The following is a 24,901-nucleotide window of genomic DNA, read 5'->3' on the forward strand; positions in this document are numbered from 1 at the left end:
TAAAAATTATTTTTCCTTTTTTTTAATTAAAGCTATTAGCTCAGTATTAGAACAGCAGGTAGGTAGACTTTTAATCTAAGCTGTTAAAATGTGAAAGATAAGCAGTCACAGAGCAAAATATACATAGGTTTCCTAACACATAATAAAGGCAAACCCTCATTTCTTCTACTGTTTTACAACAGAATTTCTAGTAAGTTGGTCAAATGCAGAATCACAATATTACATTCATCGTAATAAAAGGCTTTTAAAGAACCTCTTTGCCCACAGAGGATGTTAGTATGGCTTCTGCTGTTTCAGCAGAAGAATTTTGATAAATACGTTCAGTGCCTTAATGGTGGGTGTAACATGAAACAGTGAGGGGGGCTAAAAGGCTGAGCTCTCTTTGCTTCTGTGTTTGACTTTTTAATCAGACAACTTTCTGCTGCTTTAACTATTAGTAAATACAGTATATCTAACTGTAGAAAGAAGTCTTGTTCAGAATGAACACAATCGGACTTTTCATGTTAATGTTTGTGTATACTCTCTACTGTTTGTAAATTGCTCTTGAAAACACAGTGTAGACATCTATTTCATTTCCAAGCACACAACACATTACTTATGCCTTTTGCATAAACTTCAGTACAGCTGAATGTTCTATTTTATTTGTTTACTGGATCCTGTATTTTGAATAAACATGTCTGTAAAATCTTCCATGCATCGTCAGCATATCTGTTGAATAATGCTGTCAGGCAAGGATCTTCTAATCAAATTTATGATATCTGTCAATGTATGTTGTTACGGATAGAGAATTGCCCTGGTTAGCTGAAACCAGGTATCCTAGAGAAGTTTAGTATTTTCTGAACTTGACTGAAGCTGAACTTGAGAAATTGAAGGCACTCAGCAGTTTTCAGAACCAGGTCCTCTATTTGTGAGAAGGTAATGAGAATGTACTGGAATATTTCAGGCAGAAACAACCTGACATCAAGACATCGGTAGACAGAAGTCATGACATAGGGCAGTGTTAACATCTGCTTCCTCTGACATATTGTAAACAGCATCAGGAAGGTCTTCAAAGCTCCTGACATTGTAATATTTGTCAAATCCCCCAGAATGTGGAGTTAGCCACACAGCATATCAGATGCCAAGGTGACTGGCATCAACCACTGTCACACTGGTCCTGTAAGCCATCCTTCCCAGAGTGGATGACAGCAGAAGAAGCTACCAGAGAGGCTGCACAGTGCTCCCGCACTCATGCTGGAGCTGGAGTCCTAGCCTAAACAGCTAACAGGAGCTGAGAGTATGGCCAAAAGCCCAAATGATCAGGTTACTTTGGACCGATGTGAACAGAACTTGTTTGTTCTAATTTAAATTTCTATTATAGCTGCTTATTCAACACTAATTGAGGTCTTGAGCAGAGTTTTGTAATATAGACTTATGCCCATAAGCCTCGACTTTTACATATAGGCTTAGCTTCAACAGGCATTATCCTTAACATGTCAAATTACATAAAAAGTGCCAAGCCTGGAAGCCTAATATAAAGTTTCCATATATTTATGTGGACAGACGGCTAAAAGCAGCATGGTTTCGGGGAGTATTAGGCCAAAAAGCCTCCCAAAATCAGTAGGTATACCTTTATTATACTTTTTGCCAAAGACCACCTAAGCACATTAGTTTGTTTCAGTCATTCCAGCAAGCCTGTGGCAATAGGCATTTCAGCGCTGCCTCACAGCTGCATATAGAGTACATCCTTCTAGTGACACAGTGTAAAGAACAGAAATAAATTAATTTAAAAGGTAACATGACAATAATGCTACTACCAATGCAGATAGACTTAGAGACCATGCTTGAATAATCCTCGATGATAAAAGCATATTTGTTTCACTTAATATTGTGTTACCCCATTACAAGCAACATTATTATATTTTAGATTTGTTGACTTGATAAAGATTTGCTATATTCTTAAAGCATTAATAATTACCCCTCAGGAATATATTATGATTTCTTCTCATCAATATGTTGACAGAGATGCTTAAGTGTTTTTGGTGAAGCCCTATTCCTAGGAAATGTGTACAGGAGATAGAAAAACACTTCTAACTGAACACTGGGGAATAAATAAATGCATACAATATAAAGAGAAGATGTTAAAAGAAAAAACTAAATCATTTTTAAGACCTCTGGCAGGAAAAAAAACCACAACAAAGCCCAAAGAAGATAATCGGAACTATTTCTTTATGTCCCTTATCTTCATTTTCTCTTGTCCTCAGAGGACTCAGGTTTGACTTCACTGTTTATCACAGAATAGAAGCCATATAGAAATTTCCAGGCACATTGTAAAAGAATTATGATTCCAGTAATATATGGATATTTTTTATTTCTTCCCTACTGTTCCCTCTATTATAGGAATTGAATTATATTAGTGATACATAGATTAAAAAAAAGCATATAGGATGAAAACAATAACTTTCCTGGCTATGGTAAGAATATACTGAGAATTACTGTGTATTTTATGGTTTTACCTTAAGATTTTTTCTACACTTAAGGTTAAATTTAATGAAAGACCATTATCTTCATGTAAGGTGCCATAGCTCTTAATTTTTAAGCACCTGGTCTCCAGTTGGAATTTAAAACCCAGCATTAGATGCTTTTAAGTCTTCTCCACAGGATGCAAGGAGGATTATGCACCTCACAAAGGTCACCAAAATTCTACATTTTAGGCAATGGGGAATATTAGGTGTGATTTCCCACTCTGCTTCAGAACTTGGTCATCCAAGTCTGGGCTATGGGCAGAAGCCTTCAACCACCTGAATGCAGATGCTGAGGTTCTCTCCTGAGCTTCGCAATTCATGGTAATTAAGCAGTGATCACTTTTTTCTTTCCAAATACAGGCAGAGGAGAAGTCATCCAACTGTACTGTCAGTTCCCATTTTTACTTACACATTGATATAACACTTATCTAGAAAGTTGAAGAAGACTGTACTGATTGCAGCATTGACCATCCTTTGTATTTGTTGTAGAAAGGGAAACAAAATTAACAAGGGGAAGAAAGAAAGTAGAAATGAAGAATGTGAATCTCTATATAGTTATAGTTTTCCATATTTATGAAAGATGTTTGTTCTCTATTAGGGGTTTGGTTTTTTTTTAAGTTCAATTACAAATATAAAATGCATGAACAGTTAAAAAAAGCAAAAATCAGAACCCATACCTTTGATACTTCAAGATAATTTATCAAGAATGATAATATTTTTTTCTATTTATTTTGACCTCAAAAATCCTTCATGCCTCTTAAGCAGCTTGAATAAATAAAAGGTTTTGAGGGAAACTTTGCTGATAGACATCTAGTGTAGTGGCTTGATGCTTTTTGGCAAAAGGGAAACTTGTCTAACATCTCTTGGATGATGGAAAAGAGTGTGGCCAGATCATAGAATCACAGAACAATAGAATGGTTAAAGATCATCTAGTCCAACCGCCCTGCCATGAGCAGGGACATCTTTCACTAGTTCGTATTGCTCAAAGCACCATCCAGCCTGACTTTGAACACTTCCAATGATGGGGCATCCACAGCTTCTCTAAGAAACTTTTTCAGGCGTCTTACTACCCTCATAGTAAAAAAATTTCTTCTTTACATCTAATCTAAATCTACCCTCTTTCAGTTAAAACTGTTACCCCTTGTCCTGTCACTACAGGCCTTGGCAAAAAGTCTCTCTCCATCTTCCTTATAAGCCCCCTTTATATAGTGAAAGGTCACAATAAAGTCTCCCCAGAGGCTTCTCTTCTCCAGGCTGAACAATCCCAACTCTCTCAGACTTTCTTCATAGGAGAGGTGTTCCAGCCTTCTGACCATTTTCGTGGCCCTCCTCTGGATCCACTTTAATAGGTCCACGTCTTTCTTGTACTGGGGACCCCAGAGTTGGGTGCAGTACTCCAGGTAGGGTTTCACAAGAGTGGAGTAGAGGGGCAGAATCACCTCCCTTGACCTGCTGGCCACGCTTCTTTTGATGCAGCCCAGATACGATTGGCTTTCTGAACTGTGAGTGCACATTGCCGGCCCATGTCCAATTTTTCATCCATCAGTATCCCCAAGTCCTTCTCCTCAGGGCTGCTCTCAATCCTTTCATCTCCCAGCCTGTATTGATACTGGGGATTGCCCTGACGCAGGTGTAGGACCTTGCACTTGGCTTTATTGAACTTCATGAAGTTCACATGGGCCCACTCCTCAAGCCTGTCAAGGTCGCTCTGGATGGCATCCCTTCCCTCTGGCATTATCAACTGCCCCACTCAGCTTGGTGTCATCCACAAACCTGCTGAGGGTGTGCTTGATCCCACTGTCTATGTCACTAATAAAGACATTAAATAGTAATGGTCCCAGTACAGACCCTTGAGGGACACCACTTGTCACTGGTTTCCATTTGGACGTTGAGCTGTTGACTGTAAGTCTTTGGATGTGGCCATCCAGCCAATTCCTTATCCATCTAACAGTCTGTCCATGAAACCCGTATCTCTCCAATTTAGTGGCAAGAATGTTGCAGGAGACCGTATCAAAGGCCTTACAGAAGTCCAAGTAGATGACATCTGTAGCTCTTCCTTTGTCCACTGATGTAGTCGCTCCATTGTGGAAGGCCACTAAGATGAGTCAGGCACGATTTGCCCTTGGTGAAGCCATGTTGGCTGTCTCTAATCACATCCCTGTCTTCACATGTTTCAGTGTAACTTCCAGGAGGATCTCCTCCATGATCTTACCATGCACTGAGTAAGGCTGACCAGGGTCCTCCTTATTACTCTGCTTTCTGGGAGGAGGATGTGTAATTATTAGACTGTGATAATGAAATACGGATAAGGAGTTGACTCGAGGAGAGAGAGCAAGAGGTGATATGAAAAGAGAAAGTATTGTGCTATAGGGTAGTCAGAGATCAGTATTGGAACAGTTCTCGTTTAATGTTGTAATCTTTCTTGGCACCAGTAGAGGTATACTTGTCATAAAAGTGTTCCCTGATACATCAAAGATAACATGTTCTAAGGAAAAGGATGTTGGAATATCTGAAAGAAAAGGATTAAAATAAATAGCATGAAATTCACAACACAAACTGCCAGGATGTTGGGGATTAATTCAGCATTTTCACTATACATATGAAATGTTATCATCTAGAAGCCCCATTCAACTTTTAGGAGCTGTTAAACTAATCTTGTGTTAACACATGGATGGTGTCCAGTGAGAGCACATGGTACCTACTCAGCTCTCTAGGACAACAAAGTAGGAAAGACCTAATAAATAGACACTTAAATGCTTACATTTAAAAAAGACAGGCAGAGATATATGGCTTTTTCTGTGGGGCACAAATCATCTGTACTAAAGATGGAAAATTAGTTAATATCCCCTACTTCAAATGTTAGCTCTGAGTTTAGGATACTATTATGTTCCTTCCACTCTCCATTCAGTGCTAAAAATTAAGCAGTACGCATGCCAATAACATCTCATTGTATATCAAACTACTGGTCTGATTATCAACTATTTTTTGTTATAAAGATCTTCTATCATTAGCTTGTGACATGGGAGATGGTAATCAGAACATCTTGTTAAAATCTGATACCACAACTTTTGAGTTTTGACAAAGATCAACTCCAAATCTGGAGCGATATTTTGCAGATTGGCTTTTAGTATGGGAAAAGCCGGATCTGTCAGTTTGGAGTTAGAGCTAGCCACACTGATGTGTTTTACAGTTGTTCTAGAATTCTGATGAAATTCCCATCAAGTAAAAGAAATAAAACATTAAGTTGACACTGGTAATACCTAACAAAGTAAGATGTGGAAATACCTTTAAATGTTCTTTAAGGTTCTCACCTTTCAAGATTTATAAGAGCTGGATCAGAGCTTGACTGCATATGAAATAGCTGTTGCCGTGCAATTCTGAATTAGAAACATTTTCTCTAGTTTTTAGCTACATTTTCAATTGTTTTCTTATTCTCCAATAGATTTGATCTTCATGAAATGACAGAATAAAAGCAATAAAAATAAATTTCATCAAAGCCTAGAAGCAGGTCTAAACATGAATATTGTAGGGCTGATGAGTTCTATTTACCTAAAAGTAACTTAATCTTTTCCACTTTCAGATAATAAGAAAAATTGTACTTGAGAAGTGGAAGGAATTAGAATTCAAAACACATCTATTTCTGCAGTTTAAGCACAGTCATTTTGTCTAATCATGTCTTATATGTTCGTTCTCTTTGACGTTATGAATTTTGCACTGAACGGGAGAAAAATGACAAAGGTGCAAAACGTTTCAGAACAGGGATTCTCAAAGCTGTCATTCATAGTATGCCTTTTCAAATCTTTTCCATTCAAAACCTCCAGATTCATTGGAAACCTGTGGTGTTGAAATTTTCATCATCAAATTTTAATGATAATCTCCAGCAGTTTTAGTATACCTTTATTTTGGCAGGGATGACAAAATATATGTCCATTTAAATGCACTTTGTAGTGCTTTTGACATTTATTTCTTTAGAAAGTACTTACAAATTTTAATGTACATTTTCTTAGCCCTGATTTTTACTCTAGTTGCAGGAGGCTTGTTATTTGGGATGATTTATATTTATTTCATTCTAAACTATATTTTGTATGAAGTTTGACTTTCAACAGTTAATATATAATGTGATTAGAATAATGTACAGATTATTAGCAGTGCACAAATCAAGGTCTGGTGCGGTCACTTGCATTGCAAGGGAAGGCGGCAATTACGTCTGCTTTCATTCCTTATCTATTTATTTATTTATTTATTCATTTATTTATTATTTTGTTTGCATAACAGGTGTTGGTGGTATAAGGAACTTGTGATTTACTTTTCAAGATGGGACTAAAGGTAGGAATAAATAACCCCAGTTAAGAGTAGCCATATATACATTAAGCAATTACTTCTCAAAAGAAGATTGTTTTCTGAGCCAGTGCCATGTCTAGCAACTAAGCAGTTAACGCTCTCTCTGCTATATACAGTGAGATCATTTTGCAATCTTTTCCAGACTTCAGACAGGAAAAGTCACCTGCATTTCTGTCTGCAATCAGGCAACTAGTTTAATTGGGCGATGGCAGAGCCTTGCAGGATATCCTAATGAGCCTAATTGGTAGCAGGAATCTGACTTCTGGAAGAAGAGAGATAGAAACCAGACAGACAAAGAGACAGGTAAAAGCTATGGAGTAAGAGAAATAACACGGAAAGGCTCTGTCAGGTCTTAGTACTGCTATATACACTTCTTTGTATTCTTTCTTTTCTTAGTCCTTCTCACCACTTTGTTTACGAGCTATGTGCCCATGGTGCTATTGCCTATGTCTTTCCTGCTATTTGAGTAGTCCCATGGATGCTTTTGTGCTTATTGCGGCTTTTGTTCCCAAGTGATCTGAATATGCAGGGAGTCCTAGCTTAAAAGGCTGTCCAGTCTAATCACAAATCTACTTTCACAACATTCAGTGCAATGGGGGGAAGAAAAAAAAATTAAAAAATCTGATCAAACTCTGTTTCTGAGAGCAAGAATCTTCAGTGTAGTTTGGACCACCTCACTAAGAGTGTCCTTATCTTCAGCTTTTGTTCCCAAGTGATCTGAATATGCAGGGAGTCCTAGCTTAAAAGGCTGTCCAGTCTAATCACAAATCTACTTTCACAACATTCAGTGCAATGGGGGGAAGAAAAAAAAATTAAAAAATCTGATCAAACTCTGTTTCTGAGAGCAAGAATCTTCAGTGTAGTTTGGACCACCTCACTAAGAGTGTCCTTATCTTCAGCTGTCACAGTTCTGTCACTGAAACTCCTGGCAACAATTGAATTTTAATGAAGGTCTGCTGTGCTTTAGAATTTAAATGAGATGTTTGATAAAAGAGAAAAAACCTTCTGCATATCTACCTTATGTTCTTAATGCATTCCTCCTGGTAAAAATAAATAAATAAATAAATACAGAATTATTTCACTACTTTTCTACAGAGATTTCCCTGCAAAGCTGAAAAAATAGCCTGAGTTGCACAGAGCCATTTTCATGCTGAGTTCCCCCTGCTTCTGATAGAACCCAGTTGCTGTATATGCAGCTCCTGTTGCTCTCTGGCTTCCTTAGCTTCCCAGACTGGCAGGGACATTTGTTTCTGATAGTTTGAATCAGTGTCAAAGTGTCTGAGGCCAGCAGCAAATAGCTTAGTGGGGCCATCCTCATCTGAGCAGAGCTTTGGCACTGAATCTTACCAGGATTTTTGCAGGTGAGCTAGTTATTAGTCCCTAATATATGATGGTTCATTTGAATGTAGTGTACTGAAGACTTTAATAATGCAGTTTATCCTTTGCTTACTTTCACTTCCCTGAAACTATTTTTTTCCAGGTGTAGAGCCTACCACTATATTTTGTTCAGAGATACCTGTGTGCATATCAAAAGAGTGCTGATGGTGAAATACCCCGTTTGATGAATGTGTTTGGTCTCCAAAGTAAGTTTTCAAGCTCAAACTGAACCATGCATTGATTGTGGTGGAAAAATAAAGGTTATGTATTTTTAGTACATGTGCTGTGCTTTTCTCCTGTGCAGTATGTGACACTACCTAGGTGTAAACGCTGCCTCATGCAGATGTGCTAATGGAATTCCTGCTTTTATGTAACTGCTTTTTGGGGAGTGAGGGGAGCTTGAAATGCTTTGTTCTAATTACAGATGTTTCTCCATGTTGCTAAGTGTGGGGATATATGTGTGTGGGCATATGTGAGTGGGCATATGTGTGTGAAGCAAAAATCTAGCTTGCAAACAAAAGACTTTGAACAATGGTAACATAAACTGAAAATATAATGAACTGACAACTTTATTGCAGAAACCCAAGATATTTACACAGATTTATTAGATAGTGTGGATAACCTATACATAGTCTTCTGCACCACCAGTTTATTTGGAATATCTTCTCATGCTTACCACTCTAACACAGCTCCTAGATTTAAAAAAATCAGTACTCAAAGCAATATACAAAAAGTGTCTGTAAAAGCAACACTGGAAATGGAGAAGATGTGCCTAAAACACATAGAAAGGGAGTGGCAGCAGCTGGTACTTCTGACTATAGGCTGAAGTAGTTTCAGTTGTGAGATCTGTACTGCAGTATTTCTGAAATGGATTACCTGCTCTAAGAGTCACTTAAATTCATTGTATTCTGCATGCAGGAAGCAGTTAGAAACTTGAATTCCACCCTGCCCTCCTGATATCTCATGAATTATCTCTTTTTACCTGAGTAAGCACATCATCTCAGTTCGTAGTACAGGCTACCCTTTGAAAGGTACCTGTGCTTTTGCTTTTTTCCTAAATGAGAAAATGAAACCATTAAAGGGATAGGTTTAAGGAAGGTTTTACACAGAAATTTTGATATCTGAAAGGAGATTTATTCCCCCCACACCATTTTAGTATCTCTCTACTATCATAGGACATGTTCAATTTCCTATGCAAATAGCCTAAAATGTGAAATGAAAGTTAGGAAGAGTCTAGAGGAAATCTAAGGACACTTAGCTGACAACAACAAAAACTGTCAATGAGATGTAGAGCAGGGTGCATACTGGGGAAAAAAATTGGCCACAGTAATCAGTGACTGATTTTAGTACAGCGTTATAGCATAGAATTGGAATGAGATTATCTTCATTCTCTTCTCAGCATTGACATTGATGATGAGCTGTTACATCTACCAGGCCTTTACCTTATGTCAATGAAATTGAACCAAGAATAATTGGAAGTGGGATGAAGAAGTACACCATCATTTATTGTGCTTAATCACATTTGCTTATCACACTGGATCTAGAAGTGAAATCACTGAAGAAATAGGTTTCACATAGCTTATAATGGTATTGGAGGAAAGGTTGCTGCTTTTGTACTGCTAAACAAGTTATAATATACGTGTTAATATACTACTATAATTCTTCTAGTGCTTATCTGTATGCCAAATACTGACTGCTCTATGTATCTCCTAAGGTCAGGCAGGCTGTGCTTTTTCCCTTTTCATCTTTTGCTCACATTAAAAAAATGTAATAAATGAAGACCCTTGACCAATCTAAACTTCCTGCTGGAGAGGCAGTTCCACAGGATGGTATATCAGACAACAGACAACAACCCTTGACCAATCTAAACTTCCTCTCCTGTGCTGGAGAGGCAGTTCCACAGGATGGTATATCAGACAACTCGAGACAGTGGCCGAACAGATGAAAATGATTCCTCCAGAGCTGAGTCCCTTCCTTAGCCCCTCACCTGACTTCTCTGATGAGCCTTGGTTCTTGATTTCCATAAGCTTCACATGTAGGCCCAGGCTGAGAACCTGAAGGTTTTGAAAAAACAGATGCTTGCCTGTATGGCGGAGCTTAGTACGGACCAGGCATTTCTGAAAAGCAACACTGGCATACTGGTTTGCACTGCACAGCTCTGTGTATGCAGATACTAACTTATATTAAACTCTGTTCAGTCCTGTATTGGGAGCTGTCAACATCAGGTTGATATCTATCTTCTTGAATTGTTGGGGGAAGATCTTTTGGTCTTTGAGGTATTTATACAGGAAAACCAGAGCTGTCTTCTACCGTGACCCTATGTTAGTCTGTTTCTGTCCTTGCATCCTTCTGACTTGAAGAGAGTGGTGTGCAGTCTGCTCAAATAGCAGGCTTTCACCAGTGATATGCTCACGTGCACAGGACAGTGGTCAAGGGAACGAGAACCAACATTTGCTGCACTGCTGAGAGAAGGTCTTGATTGAAATCAGATGTGGAGTGAATCCATGTTGTCTGTAGGGTGTAGAGTTTGAAGCAGACCTTTCTGGTTTCCAAGTCCAATTTCATTTTTCAGAAGGAGCAAGCTGGTTTATTCCTTTTGGATGCCAGACGCCAACTGGAATGGTTGCTGTAGGATGGCTGAAGAGGAACAGGCATGCGAGACATCAGGGAGTGAACCAACTTCATGTACTTACCAATACATGTAAGCATAAGAAAATAAACACAGCTGCCATTTGATAGAAGGGAACATCCTTTCATTGGTAGCTAATTGGATCAAGAGGACCCTTTTCAGACTGTTTTTATAGTGGCTGAAAGTCACTGGTAGATTTCCATAAGGGTTTGTTCTGGGGCAGACTGTTCACAACTGATCTGGAAAGGGAAGTGAGGAGTGAGGTGACAAGGTTTGGTGATAATGCTAAATTTATTCAGAATATTAAGTAAGGAATCTGAATGAAGAACACAGGGTACATTTTGTGAAACTGACTGACTGGTGATAAAAGGGCAAGTGAGATTCACTTTTGACAAATGCAAAGTAATGCTGGTTGGAAAAACAATCCATCTCTACATATACAGTGAAGATCTTTAAACTAGTTATTACTATTCAGGAAAGAGATCTTGGAGTCATTATATAATCGCACCCTGAAAACATCAGCTCAATGTTTAGTGGTGGTCAGAAAAGTAAATAGAATTTTGAGAACTGGGAAAAGAATTGAGAGGAAAGCAGAAAATATCATTATGCTGCTGTATAAATCCATGTTGTCCTCACATCTTGAATACCATTTGCAGTTCTGTTTATAATAATAAAATATTAGAAATGGAAAAGGTACAGAAAAGGGCAACAAGTATGATAAATAGTGTGAAATGGTTTCTGCATAAGAAAAAGTGAAACAGATTTGGATGCTTTGGACTGCATAAGAAATGGATAATGAGCATCACAGCAGTGAGTGAACAGGAGAATGGTTATTCATTCTTTCTCATGATACAGAAACAAGGCAAAGCCAAATGAAATTTTAAGCAGATTTAAGTCAAAGAGTAAGAAATACTTTTTTCCACAGAAGATGTTATTAAATTGTGCAAGTTATTGCTGCAGAATAATACACATTATAAAAGTTTAGATGAGTTAAAAATCAATTACTGAAATCTATGGAACAAATATTCATTAAGGGCTGATAAACACAAAGATAAAACCAAACAAAGTTGCACATTGTTGTTATCTCAGAGGAAATGTAGGGGGTAAAGTGTCACAGGATGTCTGCCTTTTTCTTTTTTTTTCTTTTTTTTTTTTTTTTTTTTTTTTAAGGGGAAGAAAAAAAATTTACTTTTTCTTTTTTTTTTTTTTTTTTTTTCCCCCCGAGATTATGTGCTCTAGACACAAGATACATTGGTAGGTGGACCTTTGTCTGACCCAGTACAGCTGTACTCACGTTAAGGCTTAATCACCCAAATCTGTATCTCACAACACAGGACAGTGTAACAATTGATTAAACCTGTTTTCAGAGCAGAATTCAGCCTGAAGTAACCCAGTCTTTTAACAGAAACTAACCACTGAGCTCAAAAAGGGTAAAATACTTTTATGATGTCCTAAGACTACAATGGATTTTGAATCTGCAGTAAAAATCATAGCTGTGCTTTCATGTGTAAAACTTTTCCTGTTAAGCACTACTTCAGCCTCCCTCTTTTCTTTTCTTTTTTTTTTCTTTTTATTTTTTTTCTTTAGCTTCTGACCAAGACAAAGAAATGGCATACAAACACGAAGGATTACTTGGTAATAGTTGTGTAAATAGCAAATGTAAAGAAGAAATTCTTGTTACAAGGAGAAATTAATATATTTTATTGTAGCAGTTCAGTGAACATTGTAGGTAGAGTAGTGCTATGAAAAATATATGCAAGTGGCAAAGGTCTAACCAGAGATATTCAGACATTTCTCTCTAAGCTCAGCAACCCACAGTTAGAGGTGATTTTGCTGTGCTTATTTATTCTTTGCAGCTGTCATATCATGTGCTAGAACTGGGAAAAGGAATGAATTTCTTTTCAGTTTAGGACTAGATGACAGTTTCAAAGAAGAAAGAAGATAGAATGTTCCCACTGTGACTCTAAAGATGAAGAAACTGGCCTCCAGGAATAAAGCAAAGAGCTGGATCAACTGAGAGAAGTAAGGAGTACATGGTTTTCAGAAAGACTTAAGAGCTACTGTATCTGTACAATCTTTACTGAAGGGCATTTCACATCCCAGTATCAGTTTTAACTTAAACAAAAGCTTTTATTTAGATAAGTCCTTAAAATCTGAAGGGTCCTAAATTTCTTTCCAGACTTCTCCATGAAAACAGAGAAGCTATTTGCATGTATAACCAGAGTCACCTTAGACGTCCTCTTGCACTCCGGATGGCCTCCAGCTGTCCCTCCTGGACTCAGGTCTATGGCAACACATCCTGTGTCGTATCTGCTGCCTCTGGTCCCTTGAAGTTGTGCTAGATGTACATGTTTTAGGTACCTTAATCCCACCCTTCATGTTATTTCCGTGTGCTACAGAAAGTGCTTTTGGGAATACGAAGGAGCTGTGTCTACATGCACTTATCTCACAGCTCTTAACTATGTTGTCAGTTTTCATACTGAAAACTTTCATGCTTTCAAACTTTAACCTGGAGTGATAGTTTGTCACACAGTAAGCCTGCCCACATCAATAGTGGAATAGTTTCATACATGATTCTTTGGGGATTGAAACAGCATGGCTAGGAAACCTTCACACTCAGGAGCTGACGTACCAACAGAGTTCCCAATGGCCTTGGAAGGTCTTGGCTCAAGTGACTGTAGAGGTAAAGCATATCACATATTTTTCTGGAGTTAAAGTGAGTTAAGCAGTCTATGTAAACATAACCAGAAGCATAGAAAGATGCAAGAACTTGTTGAAAAGCATAATTTATGCCCCCCCCCCGCCCCAATAAATGCAGTCTTCAGCTCTTCTCTCTTCTTTCAAGTACCCTTAACCAATGTGCACAAACACTCTGTTGGTGGATGTTTCTATAAAAGATTTTGAAAGAAAATTAGACAATTTCACAGTGTCATTAAGTTTTTTCTTTTTAGTGGTACATATGCAAACCAACAAAGTATTACAAAATTCTCCAAAATTATATTTATTATTAAAATATGTTCTTCCCTACTAAGGATTACAAGTGTAAATTTAACAAATACAATTAAAATTGAAACATAAAATTTCAGAATGATTCCTGAACTTTCCCATAAGTCTTACAGAGCTTATTATAAAGTGACAGCAAATCAACCATACCCCAGCAGAATATATTAACTTCAAAATGTTGAAATTAAGATTTGTGTTGGGGAATCAGCAGAGAATAAGGTTATGTTATTTGAGACTTTCTATTAATGTATATCAGGTATTGAATTTTGTTGAATTTTGTTCTCCAAATGCATTTTGTCAATTTTAAATATTTTAACACTTAAGTTCAGCCATATCTAAGTTTATAAATTTTGAATGAAATGAAAGTTAATGAATATATATAATGAACTCTGCTAAAAAATATTTGTAATATTGTTAAATAGATGATTTTCAAATATAACACACTAGGCAGATGGGACTCCGTCTCTTCAAAATGAAATATAAATGAAAGTCTTTTTCATCAGCTGAGCTTATATCCCTGTCTGTCTCCCAACTCTTAAACAATATGTCATTAAGATTAACAGAAATAAAAGTATTCTTCAGTAGGTTTAAATCTATTGTTGCAATGTAATCTTAAAGAACTATTTCCCTTCTTGGAGCCAAAACCAATTTTTTTTAATTCTGTCTTTAGACAGAATTTTCTTTTCTGTGCAGTTATGTTTGAAAAGATGGCAAAAAAGTCTGTTCTTACACTTGAGAAGGTTTCCTATAATTTTTCTGCAAGTGTTTTATTTGCAATTTGCTACAGAATAAACAGTAAGTAAAATTATATTTCACGTAGGAGATTTTAAAGTTTCCCTTTTTTCAGTATCACCTTATTAATTTGTCCAGAAGGTTTTCCTCTTTACCCTTGGTGCTGACATATGTCCATGATGTTTGCGTAAGTTCATAGGGAATATAGCTTCAGCAGACGCAGGACAGGTGGAAATTGTTCCAGTGTTACATTGGATAGATAAAGATCCTCTTGTAAGAAATTGAACCAGACTTGTTAGAAACCATCTAAGTGAGAAACCTAGATCTTTCATCATCGTGGTTTCATACTTCATACTTTTTTCATATATACTTTCATATAACAATCAGGAGTAAAATGTATATCATAAAGGAACACTATAATTTCTACCTGTGTTTATTAATATTTTAATAGCATTATGCATGCTTCAGAATAGGAAAAAAGAGAAATGAGTTGAGTAACAGTTCTTACAACTTTGAGTTACTAACTTATACATTCAGATAATGGGCTTTTTACTCTGAAGATCTCAGATGATGGTGTTGGATTGATAGTCCAGGGTTTGGGGGTTTTTTGTTTGTTTGTTTTGTTTTGGGATTTTTGTGTGTTGGTTTTTTGGGGGTTTTTTTATTATCTTGTATCCTGAACCCAGAAAAAGCCTCTCATCTGAACCATATATCTATGTAACACAAGCACACATCAGGAGTGTAAGAAATGTGGAAGGTAAGTGGAGAGGTGTTGAGGCATCAGCTGAATGGTAGGAACATACATCCTATATCCTATATGGAGAGGTAATGCTTGTTGAGGCATCAGCTGAATGGTAGGAACATACATCCTATATTGATCTTGTCTCCTCTGCTTGAAGATATGCTTGTGCCAGAGGGGAATCAAAGTCGAATTGCTGTCATGTTTGACAGTGTACTGCTGCTTCATCTCTTATGAGAAAGTAGATTCTACAATAAATAACCTGTATAAATATGAGCCAAAGATTTTCCTATTAGATGCACTTACTTACTAACTGCATAAAGTTACATGTCTTCCAACTTAATATATTCATTCTTGATTATGTCCTTTCTTATGAGTGGGGTTTCGTTATTATACTTATTGATGTTTCAGCATGAAACACTTTTCCCTCTGCTCTTACCTTGCATGTGTCATTCATAATGCTACTAGGGAAGAAATTTATTTTCTCCTGCCTTGATTTGTTTCAGCCAATTTCTAGTTGCTCTTATTTATTTGTCATAGAATCATGAAATAAATAAGGGTGGAACAGATTTTTGGAGATCTGGTCCAATTTGCTTCTCATTGCAAGGCTAATTTCAAAGTTAGATCAGGTTGCTTGCAGCTATTCTTGTTTTTAATTCCGCTATGCATCTCTAAGAAGATTCTTGCTCCTTCTCTATTCTGCCTATTCCATTGAAAGTACAGGACTTTGTATTTGTTTTTGGTGAGCTTTGTGGGGTTCCTGTCAGCCTGTTTGTCCATACTACTGAGATCCTTCTGATTCATTTTCCAACTCTTCATCCCAGTTTTAATGGGATGGCCAGTCAGCCTCTATTGTGTTGCTAGTAAGGTCACAAGGTGAGTCTTCTTGAAAACCATTTCTGGACACTGAAGGAGAAGGTGAATGGGAACAGCCAGAAAGGATTTATCAAAGGCAAATTACACCTGACCAACCTGACTGCCTTGTATGATGAAATGACTAGATCTGTGGATGAGAGGAGAGCAGCAGTTGCCATCTACCTTGACTTTAACAAGGTTTTCAGCATGGTCTCCTGCAGCATTCCTTGTCTCTGTGTTGGGATGTTGCAGTGCTATACTCTAGATGGGTGGACAATCAGAGAGGTGAAAAACTGCCACCATTGGGTTCCAAATGTAGTAGTTAATGGTCATATTGTACCTGAAGGCCATTTAGAAGTGGAGTTCCTCAGAGGGTGTATCCTGGGACCTATCCTGTTTAATATCTTTATCAGTGGTGTAGAGGAGGAGACATAATGCACCCCTGTCAAGTTTTTGAGTGACAGAAAACTGGGGAATGCAACTGATAACGCTCAAGGGCAGAGCTGCCATTCAGAGGGCTCTAGCCTGGCTAATGTAATGGATCAACAGGAAATTTATGAAAATCGACAAGGACTAACGCAAAGTTCTGCACTTGGGAAGAAACCCCCTACAGTAATAAGGAAGGGGACTGGCAGTCTGGCTGGGGAGCAGCTCTGCTTGGGGTCCTGGAGAATAAAGAGCTGAATATGAGCCAGTCATGAAGAAAAGGTGACCAACAGCACTCTGCGCTGTGGGAACAGGAATCTTGGGCATGTTCAGCCTGGAGATGAGATGGTTTTGGGGACATCTAGCAGTAGCCTCCCAGTGTACAAGAGGTGATTACTGGGAAACCGGAGCTTGGTTCTTTATTGAGGTGCACATCAGGAGAGAGACAATTGGTCAAAAATTAAACAGATGTTCTAACTGAATACTGGGAGGTGGGAATAAAACCACTGTTAGGACTGTCAAACATTGGAACATGTTGTCCAAAGAAGCTGCGCAATCTCTCTCTTTAGAGATATTTGATACCCAACCAAATAAGCCCTGAGCAACCTGGTCTGAATTCAGAGCTGACCCTGCTTTTAGCAGGGCATTGGTCTAGAGATCTCCTGATGGCCTTCCCACTTGGGTGATTCTGTGAATCAATGCTGGGCCCTGGATACTAAATTCTTGTATTTCAAGCTTACCTGTCTCGCATATGGCAGGAAATCCCTAAAACTATGACTACTATAGTGTGTTATCTCTTCCAGTAGTATCCTTCAAATAAACCCCATTACCAAAAAAACCCAAAACCAAAAAAACCCCAACCAAACAAAAAAAAAATCTTAAAAAAGTGGAGTAACAGTGGTACTTAGGCTACTGTTTTGCTTCATGCTGCCAGTATTAAACCCCATCCAAAAAAACCCAAAACCAAAAAAAAACCCAACCAAACAAAAAAAAAATCTTAAAAAAGTGTAACAGTGGTACTTAGGCTACTGTTTTGCTGCATGCTGCCAGTATTGTGTCACCGTTTCTTTGTATTCCTGTCTGTCTGCACTGGAGAGTACGAACTCTCCAAATTTGCAGCATACAAGTGGAGTAACAGTGGTACTTAGGCTACTGTTTTGCTTCATGCTGCCAGTATTGTGTCACCGTTTCTTTGTATTCCTGTCTGTCTGCACTGGAGAGTACGAACTCTCCAAATTTGCAGCATACCGAGCAAACATGGATCCTTTTTCCAGCGTTAATGCTCTTAGGCAGTTTTATTAATAAAAAACAAATAGCAGCTGAAATGAAACCTCTTCAGTATAGCTGGAATAAAGTCTTAATGTAGGATAACAGTTTGTGTGTTTGAATTAGATTAACAGGATGACAAGGGATACTGACAAAATGCAATGCAGAAAAAATGTTTTATCATGATACAAATAGTTACATGTGTGTTAATTTGAAGTCCACTAAAGTTGAGCCATTGTAAAGCTCAGCTTATGGTATGAGCTTGTTTGAGGGAATTTATAAAGAGCAGGCAAAGCTTCCCAACAATTTACAGCAAGCAGTGAAAAACATGTAATATAATTCAGAGTTTTGTCTTTCATATATGAAATCTTGCAGGTACACCAAGCCCACGGCAAGGGGGTTGGACTAGATGACCTTTAGAGGTCCCTTCCAACCCAAACTATTCTATGGTTCTATGATTCTACCACCGTTTCCTTGCAGACTCTGGGAAGGATTCAGAGAGTGGATATGGAGGAATCAGCATAGCGCCTGTGAAGGTTACTTAAATTTCTGATATAAGGATTGTAATCTCTGGGCTCAGATCTGATCTCCCAGATGTAGGAATCTACTCTATAATTGAAAAGCGTGATGCCAGATTTTGATATATCCATGTATGCTGCAGATATGCTAGTGAATGCTGTGTCATCATAGCTGTGGAGTGGTGTTGAGGAAAAAAAGAACAGTGGTATAAATATAGTGTAAGAGCGGAGGTAATCACTGCTGCTGCACAAAATAAAACAGGTCACCTAAAACAGCTGTTGTAGCACACCTGTATGTATAAATATTTTTGTGGCGCTTGCTTGTTCACCATAAATTTGTTTGTGGGTGGTTCCTGCAAGTATAAATTTTTCCACCATTGGATCTTTGCCATCTACTAACAGATTTAACAGCTCTAGAGGTCAGCATCTTATTTGGTTCAGAAATTATGGATGCGGAGTGGATTATTTTTATTGATTTAATTTCCTTATTTACATATCTGTGACCTATTTTTCTGAACAGATGTGGTAACAGACTCCATACGGGCAAGTGATTTTTTAATGGAAACTTCAGGTGGTGTGTTTTTTGGCTTGCCACAAGACAGAAGCACTTGCTAAACTAACTAAAGTAAAGCATATCCTGCTATTTTACTATGCTCTTTGCCACATTGTCTCCTCTAGTTCACTGTAGTTCCCCACTGGTCAAGTCCCTCAGGCAGAGTGGTTTGGGAAAAAGGATGAACCTCCTCCTGAGTGTCGATGTAACAGCTGTAAGTAAATATAACATGGAGGGTGCAGACTGAAAAAGGGAGTTCTGTCTTGTGGAGTACCAAATAATGTTATCTTAAAAAAAAAACCAAACACAAAACAAACAAACAAACAAAAAGAATATTTTTCTTTAAATAACATATGTAGTGGGCCAGATGTTTACTTTTTATTTATTTCTGTTAGTTCAGGAATGTAACTTTCACATGTAAAGTATAGTTGCTGTTGTGTCTGCAATAAAGAGTATCCATATTTGCCCAAACTGTGTTTAAAATAACTGGGTTGTGTATTTTTATCACTGCAGTGCAGAAACTACCCAAAAAGCTAAGTGGCTTATCCTGAGATAAATCAGAACTACTTCTGGATTGCCTCCGCGATATTGTAATCATTGGTGTGACTGCATGGAAATGTGACGATCCCCTGTCATGCTGGGTAGTATTGCCCCATTGTATAGCTGAGTTTCCTCCTCTATCAGTCTAGTGATTAACTCTTGTCTTGTGGCTGGAGGTTGTTAAGGTGTTGTGTTTGTATAGCACTTAATAGAAAAGGATCACTGACAGAGGTGTAAGGGAAGATAAATGAGCCTTTGAAGATATGAAATGTTAGAGGTTGGTACTGTTGATGATGGTAGGGAATAAGGGCTCTTCTTAAGTTAACTCGGAAGGACAGTTCAGCAAAGACTTCTTGTTTTCCCCTTCAGTTTAACTTAAATTTAGTGGAATCTATTGATATACAAAAATAACATATATGGTCTTGTTTATATACCAGTTGGTGCACTTCCTATGTGTTTGTTCTGCCTCAAACATTTATAAAATCTAAACATTAAATTTAAACAGTAATGTAATCGTATGACCTTGTCTGTGGTGATACTCCTTTTTGCACCCATTTGTGAACTCGTGACTTCAGTAATTTTCTGTCTGGAAGAAAGGACAAATTTATTTTTTTCACTGGAAACCTATTATTTTAAGATAAAATTGTGGGATTTCTATATAATAAAAGCAAAGTAAATGGCTTTATTGGATTTTTTTGTACACTATCAGTGTTGGAGTTCTGTTGCACCACCAGACTGGATGTGTTTTCCAAATTCTCCATGACATTTCACTCCATGGTAAGTCATCCCAAATAACTGTGGTAGGCTGGACAATACCAGGTCTTTCCAGGTCACCCTTGCTTTGAAGATAACTATTTTTAGGTTAATTAGACAGATAAAGAATATTTTTAGACATATGGTTAGGATCAGATTATACCTTACAAAGAGATGAAGCCTGAAAGGGCCCTGGGGCTTTAGAAGGGGTGGGAAAGAAAATGCGAGTGTATGTAATATGCTGATAGACCTCAACACAAATACTGATAACTAAGACTTTGTATCTCACAATTAGCCATTTGGTCAACAGAGTACTTTGATTTCTCTCTGAAAAATTGTTTATTCAAATATGACTGAAGAATACTGGCAGAACAGTGATAGAGGTCAAACATCTGGTGAGTTTGCCCAAGACAGAGGACAACGTTTGCAGAGTGCTTTTTGCTAGAAAGAAATAAGACTTTTCACTTAAGGCACAAATACTTATTTTATCAAATGTTATTCACATATACACCATATATACAATTCAATAACAGTTTCTGAAAACCTGTTTTTCATGCCTAGCCTTAAGGACCAAGGTCCTTAAAATCCTTTTTTTCTCTAGAACAAAGTCTTTTCCTGTGTCCTGCTGTATTCCACCTTACCTCCACCTGCGACTGTCTTTGCTGCCCTCTCTTTAGAGGGATTTCAGGACTTACAGAGAGAAGCTGTGGTCTCTTGCCAGGCATGAACCTCTGCTCTCTCTTTCCTGCAGAGCAACCTAATGGTCAATCCTTTGTGTTTCCTACCAAGGAAAGGTCCTTAGGCTCCTTCTCAGAAGCTCTCACAGAGCTCAGAGCTTAGGTTGTACAAAGATCTTTTTCTGATGACTCTTTCCAAAAATTGTTCTTTGTCTGTCAGGAGGAAAACAAAAAAAAAAAAAAAAAGGAGGAGAATTTGTAGGAAGAATTTTGTCATAAACTTTTGGTTATTAAGTAAGGAAATTCACTTTGGAAATATAATGAGTAAGGCTATGGCAACCCTTAATTATCAAGCCTATTGCATTTTACTGTTTTATGCAAGGATGTTTGTGTTGTCTGCATTTCATTTTCCCATTGTAACTGCAGAAAATCTGAAAGTAAGCAAAAGTTAAAATGTAAATGCCATGGTCTTAGCTGTAATATTAAATGTTCCCCATGGTTTTACGATTACCCTTTACAGAATCTGTTGATGCATTTTGGCAAGCACAGTATTAAAAATTTGCTTGGCAAAAATCCCCTTAGCAGAACCTGACAGACAGTAAGGTCAATAAAGTTTTAATCAGCGAAGGAGAAAATAGTCTTCTTCCAGATGGGTACCGCAGAACAATACTTGCATGAAATATTTATGATTCACTTTAGAATCTCAAAGTCTGAAACATAAGTAAAGGTTGGCGATTATTTCTAAAGTAAAATGTGTTCATCCTCAGAATTTCTGAGGATTAAATTGCTGTGAAATAAATGCTAGTCTTGTTATTGGAAGTATACAATTTAGTATTTGACTGAACACCAAGTTAGTTATTGAACTTTCTTGTGTTCATAACCTGCCATCACTTTTTAAGAAATCATAATTGCATATATTGTATGTGATGATTCTTCAGGTGTCCCTGTCTCTTTAAATTGTAGATTTTGTTTGGATGATATGCAACTATGTATTTACTATTGTTAAAGACATCATGCTGTCATTAAGGTTGTTTTGTTCTAACTGAAGTTTGTTGCATTAGAATTGTTCAGTGCACACAGTGGTATTGTAATAATAAAGTGTTGTTTGTTTCACTATGTGGCCTGGACTCTGTGCTCGGGCAACTCAAAAAATCTGTAATGAAGATAATTCTTAATATAGTGAAATTCCCTCCCTGAGTCCTCATCCTGCTACCTCACCCATTTGCAGACTCAGACCCAAGGAGGAGGAAACCCAGGAAAACTTTGACATCATGGATGCATATTCCCAACACAGTTCAATAACTCTTCTTCCTTTTGTGAAACCTTAAGTGGTCTGGTCACAAAAACTGGCGTATTGAAATGGATTGCCTGATACTTCTCTATTCCCAGCAGAGGAGTAAGTGAAAACCTGCCCAGACCAAGCCAAATAAGACCAATGGTCCTGGCTGTATTCTGAGTCTGCAGAAAAGACTAACTGAAAAATATCAAGTTGTCTACATATGCCAGTCACTCTTATAATAAAAGTGGATACCCAAGGAAAGTCTGAATGTATTCTGCATTCATTTCTGCTACCATTTTAACACTTGCTAATTAACAATTAATGCAGCCATTAATTAACACCTACAGCAAGCTTCTTAGCCATCATACTGAGAGTTTGAAAGCACTGAAACATGATTTGTGGTTTTGAGTTCATTACGAACTCTGAATAATTCATCTTGTTTTCAAGAAACTGCTGTTTTGTACAGAGAAACTTAATTCAACTCATTGTACACCTGTAATTTATCAGCTACATTAGCATATTTAAAATCCAAAATATATTGCTTTAACTCTGTGATGTTAAAGGTGACTGAAATATTTAATTAGGCATTTCTAGTTGTTTTGCTGTTATATTAATTCAGTGAGTTTAGGAATGACACTTGACTTTTTAAGAAAGCAGTGTGGATGAATATGCATAATGTAAAAAATAATATAGAATGACTGTTTTTGGATCAAATTAATATAAAAGTAATAAAAAAAAAGTACATAAGTTGTTAACCTTTCTGTTACCCATGATTGGACTATTACACTTAGTCATAATTGGACTATTACACTTAGTCATAGAATATTAATTAGCTAAATTCTTCTCTATTAAAACCTGAAATTATTATTAGTTATGACAAAATTGTATTTCCTGAATAGGAATGGATAAAATTTCTGCATCGTTTGTATTAAACTCATAATTTATTTTAAAAATTCTTGACAGGTGTTGAGTATTTTGCATAAAATTCACATAATCAGTTGTGTTACCTTAAAAAACTTTCCCTCTAATTGTTTGTTTTTACCCTTATTTTAGTTTTAAAATTCAAAAAGGAGTGGTTTTGGTGGTGGTGTTTTGCTTTGTTTTTCAAAACATTGAGACATAGATTTAATGTATTTTTACTGAGTATGTTATTATTCTGTGGTCCATTCCATAATTTTATCCAAAGTGAGTGGCACTATCACTGTATCTTATTGTTCATTCAGAGCACATGCAAATTCACCTGAGTATGCTTAATTGCATTTTTTCCTGTCAAGTCTTTAATTTTCTTACAAGCAATTTCAGGTGATAGGTTTGGGGAAAGCCAGAATCTTAATCTTCTACCTAGCATGCATATTTATTGCTGTCTACTACTGGATGGAGTCCACACAGTATATCGGTGTTTTGCTAGAAGATAATAAAGTGCTACTTGGAGCTCTATGGGCATGAGTTTTAAAAACAGGCAGATCTTAGAACTAAACGTACCTATTGTGACTGAGATGTTTTTAGTATATGTAATAAAACTGTACTGTGGCCACCAGACTCTGATATAATTGCATATTCTGTGGCCTCAATTCTAGTATGATCCTATAAAGGAAATTTGCAGTTTAATACTTGTTACAGTTCTGCAATTCCCGTGTCTGCTTCTTCTGTTCTTCCTAAAATGTGTTATTAGAATCAGTTTCTTCATATGTAAGTTGCTCAACCCTGGCAGTGCTCTTTAGTGCCATTACGTCTACTAGATGCCAAAGAAGCCAGCTGTGTCTGTCTCTTAACAGAGCTAGTCACCTGCTCCCTCTCTTCCAGTTGAGCTTATTTCATGATATTAAACTGTCTCATACAGCCATGGAGTCCTTCATGAATCAGTCCTCCCTATTGTAAAAGCCATGGTTGCAGATCAAAGGTAATCATGGCAATCAAGTCATTCATAGCATGTAGATCTGAAGATTTTGGTTGTAGTAATGGAGGCTTGCAGCACTCTTAGACACCTGTAGCCTTCCTACACATAGAGATCCATGGAAATATATAGCTCCGGTTCACTATTTTCTACAATGAATACACACTGAGCAGAGCAGATGAGTTTCACATCACTCCATGAGATTTTGCCCCTGTTATCTGAGTAGCTGTATTCCTCTCTGCAACTTTAACTCAGTGATAACTTAATTTATTAAAACAATGAAAATATCAACTAACAGGGGAGACTTGTCTCTGCTTGAGACTGAACCTTCACCAAAGTCAAAATCACACAGTAATAACACATTTCACAGATGCTGAGATTAATACAAAACCTAATTTATTGCCCAAGTTTTTCCTCAAGATTTATTTCCCAGACATAACAGTGTTATGGGTTGAGCAGACAGTTCCACGTAAATTTAATATTGGCAACCACTTTTCCATATAAACATTAGTCTGATTATTTAGGATTTTACTTAAAAAAAAAATCTCTGGAGGCAGATTTTCCTTGCTTATTTGCTGTCTTCCTTCAGGTTGTTTCTTTTTTTAAAATTGTTTTTAAAAAAAGGAAAAAAAGCTTAAATTGGGAAGAAATAATTCTTCTAATTTCTTAAAGTTCATCTAAAGGTAGCATTGTCATAAGCTGTTGAAAAGCTACTGTTGTCACGTGAAAATAGACCCTGTTTTGAAGCCTGGTTAGGTATTTTTCAACTAAACTTTTTTCACAGCTAATACTTTCTCTCACAAATAATTTTGGGT

The sequence above is a fragment of the Aptenodytes forsteri genome, unplaced genomic scaffold, assembly GCF_000699145.1.
Source record: "Aptenodytes forsteri isolate BGI_AS27 unplaced genomic scaffold, ASM69914v1 Scaffold45, whole genome shotgun sequence".
NCBI lineage: Eukaryota > Metazoa > Chordata > Aves > Sphenisciformes > Spheniscidae > Aptenodytes > Aptenodytes forsteri.